Source organism: Salvelinus sp. IW2-2015, unplaced genomic scaffold, assembly GCF_002910315.2.
Source record: "Salvelinus sp. IW2-2015 unplaced genomic scaffold, ASM291031v2 Un_scaffold1946, whole genome shotgun sequence".
Classification (NCBI taxonomy): Eukaryota; Metazoa; Chordata; class Actinopteri; order Salmoniformes; family Salmonidae; genus Salvelinus; species Salvelinus sp. IW2-2015.
The window spans coordinates 99,919-113,344 of record NW_019943301.1 but is presented as its reverse complement, the minus strand read 5'-3'; the positions used below and the strand labels follow the sequence as shown (position 1 = coordinate 113,344).

General features: G+C 44.2%; 1 long non-coding RNA gene across 2 annotated transcripts in view; it reads left to right on the top strand.

The window, feature by feature from the left end:
* LOC112072499 (uncharacterized) overlaps positions 1-13,185 on the top strand; it is a 14,616-nt gene extending 1,431 nt beyond the window's left edge. The window contains exons 2-3 of one of the 2 annotated variants that reach the window (XR_002894329.2): positions 9,260-9,344; positions 13,047-13,185. This is a non-coding gene — a long non-coding RNA (uncharacterized lncRNA). Of the gene's footprint in view, positions 1-9,259; positions 9,345-12,257; positions 12,277-13,046 lie in introns of those variants that run through there. The other variant, XR_011476220.1, reaches the window with a different exon arrangement.
* The last annotated feature ends 241 nt before the right edge of the window (positions 13,186-13,426 follow it).

Here is a 13,426-nt window from a genome sequence, read left to right as displayed (position 1 = left end):
GTCAACCCAAAGTACGTTGGAAAATCTAAATGGATTGTTTGAAAATGGGAATCACATTTTTATTTGGCGTACCCCCACATTTTGGGAATAGCTGTTATTAACAAACATATTGTTTCAGTTGAGCGTACTAGAGCTTTGCCTGTCGCTATGCAACCTCTGTTAGCATAACAAATGACTGGCTAACCATTTTACGATTTGGTGTGTGTTCGTAATTAACTCTGGAGTGCCAGAGTGAGCTCTGGGGCGTTCGGTAAACGTTGTCAGATTAACCGTTTGTGTACAATTCAAGTGATTTGCTCTCGGCGCATCAGAGCACACACTGGACGCTCTGGCGAGGACCTAGGGTTGATCTGAAGCATTCAACAGCACTGGCTAACATTGCCAGCTACTTCCAGCACACAAATGAGGAACACCTACTCTGACCATTTTACTCGCCTGCAGTTTGGATAGGCTGTTTTCAATGTTATCCAGAGCGTTGGTGACTGTAACGCTGGCTGGCAACAATTTAATTAAGCTTTTTTTTTGTCGACCGTTTTACTGACACCGGCCATAACTTAAATGGTGTTGAGCGTTCGTAAATTCATCAGTTATTCTGCGCCAAGAGTGAGTAGATAGTTAATTCTGCTATGTACCATTAAAACGTACTACTAATACGCTTAGCTAGAATGTCAACTACACTGTTGGGTAGTTAGTTTAGATAGCAGATAGTTAATAATTACTGCTGGCAAGTTTGATTATTAGTAGCCAATACTAACGTTAGGTAACTAGCTAAACATACCAGTAATGGCTGCTGTAATGATATGTGGTTCGTAAGGACAGCTAGCTACCTAAACATACCAGTACATGCTGCTGTAATGATATGTGGTTCGTAAGGACAGCATAGCTACTAACATACTAATACTGCCGAATGTAGCATAGCACGTGCTGTAATGCATCATGTGCGTATTTTGGTCGTAAGGACGCGTAGCACAGCTAACATACACGGTACATGCTATGCTGTTAATGTATGTGTCGGTAAGGACAAGTGGTATGCTAACATACCGGTACATCTGCTGTAATGATAGTGGTTCAGTAAGGACAGTGTACGCTCTAACATACCGGTACATACTGCTGTTGATATGTGGTTCGTAAGGACAGCGTAAGCTAGCTAACATACAACGTGTACATGCTGCTGTAATGCACTTGTGGTTCGTAAGGACAGGTAGCTACAACTGAACTATATATGTGACGCAGTGAGTATAATCCGGTCTTGCTTGTAAATGATATGTGGTTAGTAAGGACAGCGTAGCTAGCCTAACATACCAAGTACATCACTGCTGTAATGATCAGTGGTTCGTAAGGACAGTGGTAGCATTAGCATAACTCAGTACATACTGCTGTAATGATATGTGTTCGTAGGAACAGCGTAGCTACAACATAAGTACATTTACTGCTGTAATGATATGATGGTTAGTAAAGGCACGGTGCTAGCTACATACTCGGTACATACTGCTGTAATGATATGTGGTTTAGTAAGGATTACAGCTAGCTACATAACATATGAATGTGGAGTGAACACACCTAACCGGTACATACTGCTGTATGATATGTGGTTCGTAGGACTAGCTACACCAGTATGCTAAGTAAGGGTTATAGGACGTCTAGCAACATACGCCGTGTAAACATGTGAAGGACAGGTAGTAGTGAATACAGTATACTGCTGTTGATATTGTTCGTAAGGAACGTAGCGTAATCGGACTACTTAACATGTGTCGAGACGCGTGCTACATACGGTCATCTGCTGTAATGCTAATGCTGTTTGTAAAGTGTAGATAAATGATTTTGGGGAGGCACACACCGGTTCTATATAAACGCTCCACATTTGACAGTGCAGTCAGATCAAAAAACCAAGCATGAGGTCGAAGGAAATTGTCGTAGACGTTCCGATGCAGGATTGTGTCGAGGCACAGATCTGGGAAAAGAGTAAAAAACTTTCAGCAGCATTGAACGCGTCCCCAAAAACAAGTGGCCTCCATCATTCCTAAATTGAAGAACGTTTGGGAACCCGAAAGACTTTTCAAGGGCTGGCCGTCTGGCCAACTGAGCAAGCCCGGGGAAGGGCCTTGTGTCAGGGAGGTCCCCAAGAAACTCGATGGTCACTGACATGGCTCCAGAGTTCTCTGTGGGAGAACCTTCCAGAAGGAACAACCATCTCTGCAGCACTCCACTAATCAGGCCTTTATGGTAGAGTGGCCAGATGGAAGCACTTTCAGTAAAAGGCACATGGAAGCCACTTGGATGTAAAAAAATAAAAAGGCAACTAAAGACTCAGTAGACAATTAGAACAAGATTCTCTGGTCTGAATGACAACCACAGATTGAACTGTAGAACCCAGTCGGCAATGGTTTGAATAAAAAGTGGATTTTATCAAACAACATCTGAGGTACATTATATTGTCTGGGACCTAGGTGAACAATCAGAGTAAGATTACCTGAATGTATAGTACAATATTTACCTTCAGAGGTGAATGGTATCAAACCAGTTGCCGGTGAATAAGGTGTTTTGTTGCGCACTCTCGGGCATGATCTTTTTTTCAAGTAATAGCTACTGTAAATTGGAACACAGCTTAAATTTCTTGTAATCTAACTGCATTCTGCCCATAGAAGACATTTTATGTCCTGCAAAGTTGGATGTTACTTGTGTCATTCTAGTCAATTAGCGCACGTTTAGCAACAACTGTCGCCGGTTTAGGGTACACCATCCCATAGAGGGTTTTAATCGCATGTTTCAGTACAACACACAGTTGGCATTGCTGACAAGCGCTCACCAGTAATCTTTGAAAGAAGATTGAGTGGGTCCGGTTTGTTTGCTGGCTGTTGATTGTGATTTCACTTGCAAGAATGTGCAAGCCACAACTCTGCTTCCACTGGTTCAGTTTTTTGGTTAGATCAAAAAAAAGACATACTTTGACCTTGTTTCACATTCAAACAGTTTTTGGCTTAGCGATCTGGCCGCCGAGCTTCACGCAGTTGACTATTTCCTTCTGATGACATTTCCCCAAGACGGAATCCAAAGGTGCTGAAAAACAGTGCTTTAATACTCCCACTCTCGTCTCATCTTGCTGGACTACTGTTTCTGTCAATACATACTTCCTTGGCAGACTTGAATGTTTAGCAAGCTCTTGGCCTGTTACTATGCTTTCAATAAGACTGTGGCCTCTCACATCTGTGCATAATTCTACCAAGCATCTCCGTGATGTTGTACTTGATTTTCAATGAATGACTGCAATGTGGCCTTTCCATCTGCATCAAGCAAGTCCTTTTCAAGTTTTACCCGGAGGTACTGTGCTACCACTGTGTTTCTAAAGAATTTGTAGGAGCAAACACACATCGAAAAGTCCTATCTCCTCCCTCAGACGCACAAGCACACAACCAAATGGAAAAGTCTCTATGGTCTCCTCAGACGACAGCACCACAACTAGGGCTGTGGCGGTCATGACATTTTTTCAAGCCGGTTATGCAAAAGAACTCCGTCTCACGGTTCTCGACCGTTTAATTAACATAAATACGTTTACCATCTCCAGGCCTCCAACTTACAAGCCAATGATGCACACCTTTGACATCTACATTCTAATAAATCAATTGAATATAACCACATAATCCATTAATTTTTAGGCAGGTCTAAAGACATTGAAGAAAATGTATTTTATAAAAATGGAATGAGTGTCTAGTTAATATGTTACTGTGCTATGGCTCCATGCTAATAGGCCTGTAGGCCTTGTTCATTTAGCAGACTAGTTGGTCAAGTCCTGTGTAATTTTATTTTCTGATTTTATTGTAAGATATTATTGAATTTAGCTGAATAAAATAGGAAGGGTGTGAGTGCACATAACTCCATGCCAACAGTATGTGGACACCTGCTCATTCACTGAGGAATTAATATGGAGTTGGTGCCCCCTTTTGCTGTGATAGCAAGCTCCATCTCGCACTCCTTCTGGGAAGGTTTCCCTAGATGTTGGAACATTGCTGTGGGGACTTGCTTCCATTCAGCACTAAATTCCCAATCTGGCCCTCAACGCATCACGGTCCCTTGAATAACCCCAGTTACAATTGGCTCATTCATCCCCTCCTCTCCCCTGTAACTATTCCCAGGTGGTTGCTGCACTAATGAGAACGTGTTCTCAGTCAACTTACCTGGTACATAATCGGATAAATAAAAAAAGAGCATTAGTGAGGATGGGCACTGAATGTTGGACGACGCTTGCAGTCCAGCGTTCATTCACTCCAAAAAGGTATTCGATGGGTTTGAGGTTCAGGTCTCTATCCAGCTTACTAGCTATCTGTGCTGTGCTTAACATACACACATTAAAGATGACTTAGAGGATCAGGAGTGTTGGGTGTTATAATGTGGTGTTATTCTCTCCCCCCCAGTGCTGAAAGATAGACATCCAGAGGATCAGGAGGGTTTGGGGTGTGATAATGTGTGTATATTCTCTCCCCCCAGTCTGAAGATACGACCCAGAGGATCAGGAGGTGTTTGGGGTGTATATGTGGTGTATAATTCTCTTCCCCCAGTCCTGAAGATGATTGAGAGGATCAGGAAGTGTTGGGGTGTCATAATGTGTGTATATTCTACTCTCCCACAGTCTGAAAGATGACGACTCACCCAAAGTACGTTGGAAAATCTAAATGGATTGTTTGAAAATGGGAATCACATTTTTATTTGGCGTACCCCCACAGTTTGGGAATAGCTGTTATTAACAAACAATATTGTTTCAGTTGAGCGTACTAGAGCTTTGCCTGTCGCTATGCAACCTCTTGTTAGCATAACAAATGACTGGCTAAACATTTTACGATTTTGGGTGTGTTCGTAAATTACATCTGGAGTGCCAGAGTGAGCTCTGGGCGTTCGTAAAGCGTTGTCAGATTAACCGTTTGTCAATTCAGAGTGATTTGCTCTCGGCGCATTCAGAGCACACACTGGACGCTCTGGCCGAGGACTAGGGTTGATCTGAGCATTCAACAGCACTGGCTAACATTGGCCAGCTACTTCCAGACACAAATGAGAGAACACCTCACTCTGACCATTTTACTCGCCCTAGCAGTTCTGGATAGGCTGTTTTCATGTTATCCAGAGCGTTGGTGACTGTAACTGCTGCTGGCAACAATTTAATTAAGCTTTTTTTTGCCGACGTTTACTGACACCGGCCATATTAAATGGRTGTTGAGCGTTCGTAAATTCATCAGTTATTCTGCGCAAGAGTGAGTAGATAGTTAATTCTGGCTATGTCCATTAAAACGTACTACTATACCGCTTAGCTAAGAATGTCAATACATGTTGGGTAGTTAGTTAGATAGCAGATAGTTAATAATACTGCCTGGCAAGTTTGATGTATTAGTAGCCAACTAACGTTAGGTAACTAGCTAACATACCAGTACATGCTGCTGTAATGATATGTGGTTCGTAAGGACAGCATAGCTACCTAACATACCAGTACATGCTGCTGTAATGATATGTGGTTCGTAAGGACAGCAATAGCTACTAACATACAAGTACATGCTGCTGTAATGATATGTGGTTCGTAAGGACAGCCATAGCTACCTAACATACAAGTACATGCTGCTGTTAATGTATGTGGTTCGTAAGGACAGCATAGCTACCTAACATACCAGTACATCTGCTGTAATGATATGTGGTTCGTAAGGACAGCGTAGCTACTAACATACCCAGTACATGCTGCTGTATGATATGTGGTTCGTAAGGACAGCGTAGCTACTAACATACAGTTACATACTGCTGTAATGATATGTGGTTCGTAGGACAGCGTAGCTACCTAACAATACCAGTAATCTGCTGTAAATGATATGTGGTTAGTAAGGACAGCGTAGCTAGCTAAATACCAGTAACATACTGCTGTAATGATATGTGGTTCGTAAGGACAGTGTAGCTAACATACCAGTACATACTGCTGTAATGATATGTGGTTCGTAAGGACAGCGTAGCTATAACATAAGTACATACTGCTGTAATGATATGGGTTAGTAAAGGACGTGCTAGCTAACATACCGGTACATACTGCTGTAATGATATGTGGTTAGTAAGGAGTAGCTAGCTAACATACCGGTACATACTGCTGTAATGATATGTGGTTGTAAGGAAGCGTAGCTACTAACATACCGGTACATACTGCTGTAATGATATGTGGTTCGTAAGGACAGGTAGTAGCTAACATACCAGTACATACTGCTGTAATGATATGTGGTTAGTAAGGACAGCGTAGCTAGCTAACATACCAGTACATACTGCTGTAATGATATGTGGTTAGTAAGGACAGCGTAGCTAGCTAACATACCAGTACATACTGCTGTAATGATATGTGGTTCGTAAGGATAGCGTAGCTAGCTAACATACCGGTACATACTGCTGTAATGATATGTGGTTCGTAAGGACAGCGTAGCTAACATACCGGTACATACTGCTGTAATGCTATGCTGTTTGTAAGTGTAGATAATGATTTGGGAAGGCACACACCGTTCTATATAAGCTCCCACATTTGACAGTGCAGGTCAGATCAAAAACCAAGCCATGAGGTCGAAGGAATTGTCCGTAGAGTTCCGAGACAGGATTGTGTCGAGGCACAGATCTGGGAAAGAGTACAAAAACATTTCAGCAGCATTGAAGGTCCCCAAAAACACAGTGGCCTCCATCMTTCCTAAATTGAAGAAGTTTGGAACCAGAAAGACTTTTCCAAGGGCTGGCCGTCTGGCCAAACTGAGCAAGCGGGGAAATGGGCCTTGGTCAGGGAGGTCCCCAAGAACTCGATGGTCACTGACATGGCTCCAGAGTTCCTCTGTGGAGAACCTTCCAGAAGGACAACCATCTCTGCAGCACTCCACTAATCAGGCCTTTATGGTAGAGTGGCCAGATGGAAGCCACTTCAGTAAAAGGCACATGGCAGCCCACTTGGAGTAAAAAAAATAAAAAGGCAACTAAAGGACTCAGAGACCATTAGAAACAAGATTCTCTGGTCTGATGAAACCAAGATTGAACTGTAGAACCCAGTCGCAATGTTTTGAATAGAAAAGTGGATTTTATCAAACAAATCTGAGGTACATTATATGTCTGGGACCCTCAGGATGACAAATCAGAGTAAGATTACTGAATGTAAGTACAATATTTACCTTCAGAGGTGAATGTATCAAACCAGTTGCCGTGATAAGTGTTTTGTTGCGCACTCTCGCATGATCTTTTTTCACAGTAATAGCTACTGTAAATTGGACACAGCTTAAATTCTTGTTAATCTAACTGCATTCTGCCCATAGAAGACATGTTTATGTCCTGCAAAGTTGGATGTTACTTGTGTCATTCTAGTCACATTAGCGCACGTTAGCAACAACTGTCCCGGTTTAGGGACACCGATCCCATAGAGGTTTTAATCCATGTTTCAGTACCAACAGCACAGTTGGCATTGCTGACAAAGGCTCACCGTATCTTTGAAGAAGATTGAGTGGGGTCCGTTTGTTGCTGGCTGTGATTGTGATTTCACTTTGCAAGAATGTGCAAGCCACAAACTCTTGCTTCCACTGGTTCAGTTTTGGTTAGATCCAGCAATAGCTTGACCTTGTTCACATTCAAACAGTTTTGGCTCTAAGGATCCATGGCACGCCGAGCTTCCACCAGTTGACTATTTCCTTCTTGATGACATTTCCCCCAGCACGGCATCCAAAGTGCTGAAAAACAGTGCTTTATACTCCCTCTCGTCTCATCTTGCTGACCTACTGTTCTGTCAACTACATACTCTTGCAGACTTGAATGTTAGCAAAGCTCTGCCCTGTTACTGCTTTCAATAAGACTGTGGCCTCTCACATCTGTGCCATATTTCACCAAGCATCTCCGTGATGTTGTCACTTGATTTCAAAATGACTGGCAATGTGGCCTTTCCATCTGATCAACAAGTCTTTTCAGTTTTACCCCGGAGTACTGTGCTACCACTGTGTTTCCTAAAGAATTTGTAGGAGCAACACACAATGAAAAGTCCTATCTCCTCCTCAGACGACAGCACCACAACCAAATGGAAAAAGTCCTCTATGGTCTCCTCAGACGACAGCACCACAACTAGGGCTGTGGCGGTCATGACATTTTTTCAGCCGGTTATTGCAAAAGACTGCCGGTCTCACGGTATCTGACCGTTTAATTAACATAAATACGTTTACCATCTCCAGGCCTCCACACTTACAAGCCAATGATGCACACCTTTGGAACATCTACATTCTAATAAATCAATTGAATATAACCACAATAAATCCATTATTTTAGGCAGGTCTAAAGAAACATATGAAGAAAATGTATTTTATAAAAATGGAATGAGTTGTCCTATTATATGTTATCTGGCTATGCTCCATGCTATAGGCTGTAGGCTTGTTCATTTAGCAGACTAGATATGGTCAAGTCCTGTGTAATTTTATTTTCTGATTTTATTGTAAGAATATTAATTGAATTTAGCTGAATAAAATAGGAAGGGTGTGAGTGCACATACACTCCATGACCAACAGTATGTGGACACCTGCTCATTCACGAGAATTAATATGGAGTTGGTCCCCCTTTTGCTGTGATAGCAGCCTCCACTCTCCACTCTTCTGGGAAGGCTTTCCRCTAGATGTTGGAACATTGCTGTGGGGACTTGCTTCCATTCAGCCACTAAATTCCCAATCTGGCCCTCAACCATCACGGTCACCTAATAATCCCCAGTTTACAATTGGCTCATTCATCCCCCTCCTCTCCCCTGTAACTATTCCCCAGGTCGTTGCTGCAAATGAGAACGTGTTCTCAGTCAACTTACCTGGTAAAATAACGGATAAATAAAAAAAAGAGCATTAGTGAGGATGGGCACTGATGTTGGACGCTTGCAGTCAGCGTTCCAATTCATCCAAAAGGTATTCGATGGGTTTGAGGTCAGGTCTCTATCCAGCTAACTAGCTATCTGTGTGTGTACACATACACACATTAAAGATGACTTAGAGGATCAGGAGTGTTGGGGTGTATAATGTGTGTATATTCTCTCCCCCCCCCCAGTCTGAAAGATAACGACCCAGAGGATCAGGAGGGTTGGGGTGTATAATGTGTGTATATTCTCTCCCCCCAGTCTGAAAGATGACGACCCAGAGGATCAGGAGTGTTGGGGTGTATAATGTGTGTATATTCTCTCCCCCCAGTCTGAAAGATGACTTAGAGGATCAGGAGTGTTGGGGTGTATAATGTGTGTATATTCTCTCCCCCCCAGTCTGAAAGATGACGACCTAGAGGATCAGGATGAGACAGTCTGTAACCGGGAGGAAGACGGCTCCATCAACAACAACCGACGCAAGGTACGCAAAACACACCAGACACATACACAGTGAATCCCCTCCCAAAACCCTAATCTCTATCAACTCCGTTGTCACGTGTTGTGATGAATCTGAGGGTGACTCAACCTAACTCAGCCACGTAGRCACGGATGGTGCCACCCAATCAGATTGAGCAAAAACTTTTAAAATATATTTTATTTAATGCTCTCTACTTGTCAGTGTTCCAAACGGGACATTGTATTTTTATCTAAACATGCAAACACCAGAGAGAATTCAAGCAGTGAACTGGAATGACATTCACTCTCATGGGATGGGTTGCCAAAAATAACTGAAAGCCACACCCCCAATAGGCCTTCAATATGACTCCATTGAAGCATGTCACTGTGCTTCTATGGCTATATGTACCATGCCACTGCCTATTTCATTTGTTCATTTAACAAACAAGACAGCTCATCATCCAGTGCCTTTATCACAGTCAACACCTATATTTTACCTTTTTAATTAGCTTTAAAACTGCACATTTTCCTCTGCTCTATGGCAAAATGTGTACAATGGCATATTTTCTGGAGAATTGCAGGAAGTTATTATTATTTTTTGTTGCCTACCCAGCATTCTGCAGGTCCGCCAACACATCACTGGCTACGCTACTGCAGTGTTTGTTTTTGCAGGATATTGGGAGCCATTCTGAGTTTCAGCAGACAGCGTAGCACTAGCCTCCTCCGTCTGAGTAGGATCATCTCACCATTCACAATGACTTTTACTACAAAACTCAAACTTTCATAAAATACATTTTTCCATGATAAATGAAGGGTTAGTCTCCAACCATGTCAATCTTTTTCATCTCATTGTATGTATTTTTGCTAATCCAACTTCCAAAATATGCTCATTGCCAACAACAGTCTATTTGGAAGACTTATAATATACCACATCCTTAAATATGATAATATCCAAGCGTAACTCTAAATTCTAGAACTAGACTGGCATCGCTGACAGACTTGACCAGGTAGGAACAAATGGGGTTCAACCCCGTCCGTTGGCCTCCGCGACTCCTCTCTCGTCTCTAACATGTAGGCTCACTTTTTGTGAACAGTCCCATCACAAGTCAGACTGTTGAATAAAAACTTACTTTGAACATACTTTACCATTTGTCTGCTGTTATTGTCCATATGTAGGAGATAATCTGAGACAACATATCCACATTGTGGTGTTCTAAACCCCACTTTCAGTACGCTGGCCTGTGTGTGTAGGGGCCTGTGTGTGTAGGGGCCTGTGTGTGTAGGGGCGCTGTGTGTGTAGGGGCCGTGTGGTGCCTGTGTAAGCCGGGCTGTGGGCCTGTGTGTAGGGGCCTGTGTGTGTGGTAGGGGCCTGTTGTGTGTGTAGGGGCCTGTGTGGTGTGTAGGGGCCTGTGTGTGTGTAGGGCCTGTGTGTGTGTAGGGGCCTGTGTGTGTGTAGGGGCCTGTGTGTGTTGGTAGGGGCCTGTGTGTGTGTGTGTAGCGGCTGTGTGTGTGTGTGTAGGGCCTGTGGTGTGTAGGGGCCTGTGTGTGTGTGTTGTAGGGCCTGTGTGTGTGTGTGTGTGTAGGGGCCTGTGTGTGTGTAGGGCCTGTGTGTGTGCTGTGTGTGTGCGGCTGTGTGTGTGTGTAGCGGTGTGGTGTGTGTAGGGCCTGTGGTGTGTGTGTGGTAGGGGCCTGTGTGTGTGGTGTGTGTAGCGGGCCTGTGTGTGTGTGTGTGTAGGGGCCTGTGTGTGTGTGTGTAGGCTGTGTGTGTGTGTGTAGGGGCCTGTGTGTGTAGGGGCCTGTGTGGTGTGTAGCTGTGGGGTTGCTGTGTTGTGTAGTAGGGGCCTGTGTGTGTGTGTGGGGCCTGTGTGTGGTGTGTGGCGGCCTGTGTGTGTCGTGTGGCGGCCTGTGTGGTTGTGTGGCGCCTGTGTGTGTGTGGTGGCGGCCTGTTGTTGTGTGGCGCTGTGTGTGTTGTGTGTGCGCCTGTGTGTGTGTGTGGCGGCCTGTGTGTGTGCGCCTGTGTGTGTTGTGTGGTGTGTGGTGTGGCGGCCTGTGTGGGGCGGCCTGGTGTGTGGCCGGCCTTGTGTGTGTGGCGGCCTGTGGTGTGTAGGGCTTGTGTGTGTGTGTAGGGGCTTGTGTGTGTGTGTAGGGGCCTGTGTTGTGTGTGTAGGGCCTGTGTGTGTGTGTAGGCCTGTGTGTGTGTGTAGGGGCCTGGGTGTTGTGTGTGTGGGCTTAGGGTGTGTGTGGTGTGGGGCCTGTGGGCTGGTGTGTGGGGCTGTGTGTGTGTGTGGTGTGGCTGTGTGTGTTGTAGCGGCCTGTGTGTGTGTCGTGTGTAGCGGCCTGTGTGTGTGTGTAGGCGGCCTGTGTGTGTGTGTAGCGGCTGTGTGGTGTGTGTAGCGGCCTGTGCGTGTTGAAGCGGTGTTCGGATTGTATCTTTGAATTGCACGCCGACTTGGCACAATAGGGTCACAAGTTGGCCGAGTTTAACCGAAGCACAGACCCCAAAAACAGACCAAGCGTCACACAATTTTACAAGGCACTTTCTGAGCTCTGAATTGCTTGGGAATACATGTTTTGGATGACATTCCTGTTGTTTACGTATTGTGAATCACGTGAAATGCGTCAGGGAGATTAAAAATTGCAAGTGAACAAAACTACCGGCGACCGCAAAAAGTTGGGTACACACTCTGTCCTGTGGTTACCCTACACCTCCTCCTGTCAAAAAAGACAACAGTAAGAATAAGAGTACTTAAACATTTCATTTAGACATTCTGCTTTGTACAGAATATTGCTTATGTTTACAGGTACTTTCAGACTGATATCCATGGAGTAGCAATGGTGAACCTGATGGTTAGACAACTCAGTCCATCTTGCCTGTTCTCATGCTGCTTTTCCTTCTAACTTGAACCAAATGATTGAATCTCATTTTTCTCCTGTGCAGATTAAACCTTTGTCACTGTTCGTGCTAATGCCTCTACTGACTGGTTGTGACTAATGCCCTGCATACTGACTGTTGTGACTAAATGCCTCATACTGACTGTTTTGTACTAATTGCGCTCGTATACTGACGTTGTAACTAATGCCTCGTATTCTGGACTGTTGTGACTAATGCCTCATACTGACTGTTGTAACCTAATGCCTCGTATACTGACTGTTGTGAACTAATGCCTCGGTATACTGACATGTTGTGACTATGCTCATACTGGACTGTTGTGACTAATGCCTCGTATACTGACTGTTGTGACATAATGCCTCGTATACTGGACTGTTGTGACTAATGCCTCGATATACTGGACTGTTGTGACTAATCGCCTCCGTATACTGACTGTTGCGACTAATGCCTCGTATACTGACTGTTTGCGACTAATGCTCGTATACTGACTGTTGCGAACTAAGCCTCGTATACTGACTGTTGCGGACTAATGCCGTCGTATACTGACTGTTGCGCTAATGCCTCGGACTTGTTGGCGACTAATGCCTCGTGTGTGTTGTGTGTGCAGTTTCGCTACACCTTGCATTAACATCTGCTACCATGTGTATGTGACAAATAAAATGTGATTTGTGTGGTATATATATATATATATATATACTATATTACCGGACTGTTTGTATCTAAATGCCTCATACTGTGTGGTCAGACGGGGGTGAGTTCCGTGCAGCAGGGAACATCCTATATATAGTATATATATATACTGACTGTTGTATCTAATGCCTCATACTGTGTGTTCAGACGGTGATTCCTGCGCAGGGGAAACATCCTCTACAGTATAACACACCTTGTGGTATTCTCGGAGGACTCCCGTCCCCGCGGCGCAACACACAGACGTTATGAAAAGAACATCAGACAGAGTCGGCACGGTCGCATCGGTCAGTACACAGACCATACACACATCATACACACACACACACACCCACTACCACATCACAACACACCACTACACACTCATACACACACACACACACCACTTAAACCACCACTACACACATCACACACCACCACTACACACATCATATACAACACACAGTACACACCACTAAACACGCATCACTACACACACCACACCACTACACACATCATATACACACACACACACACACTAACACACACCA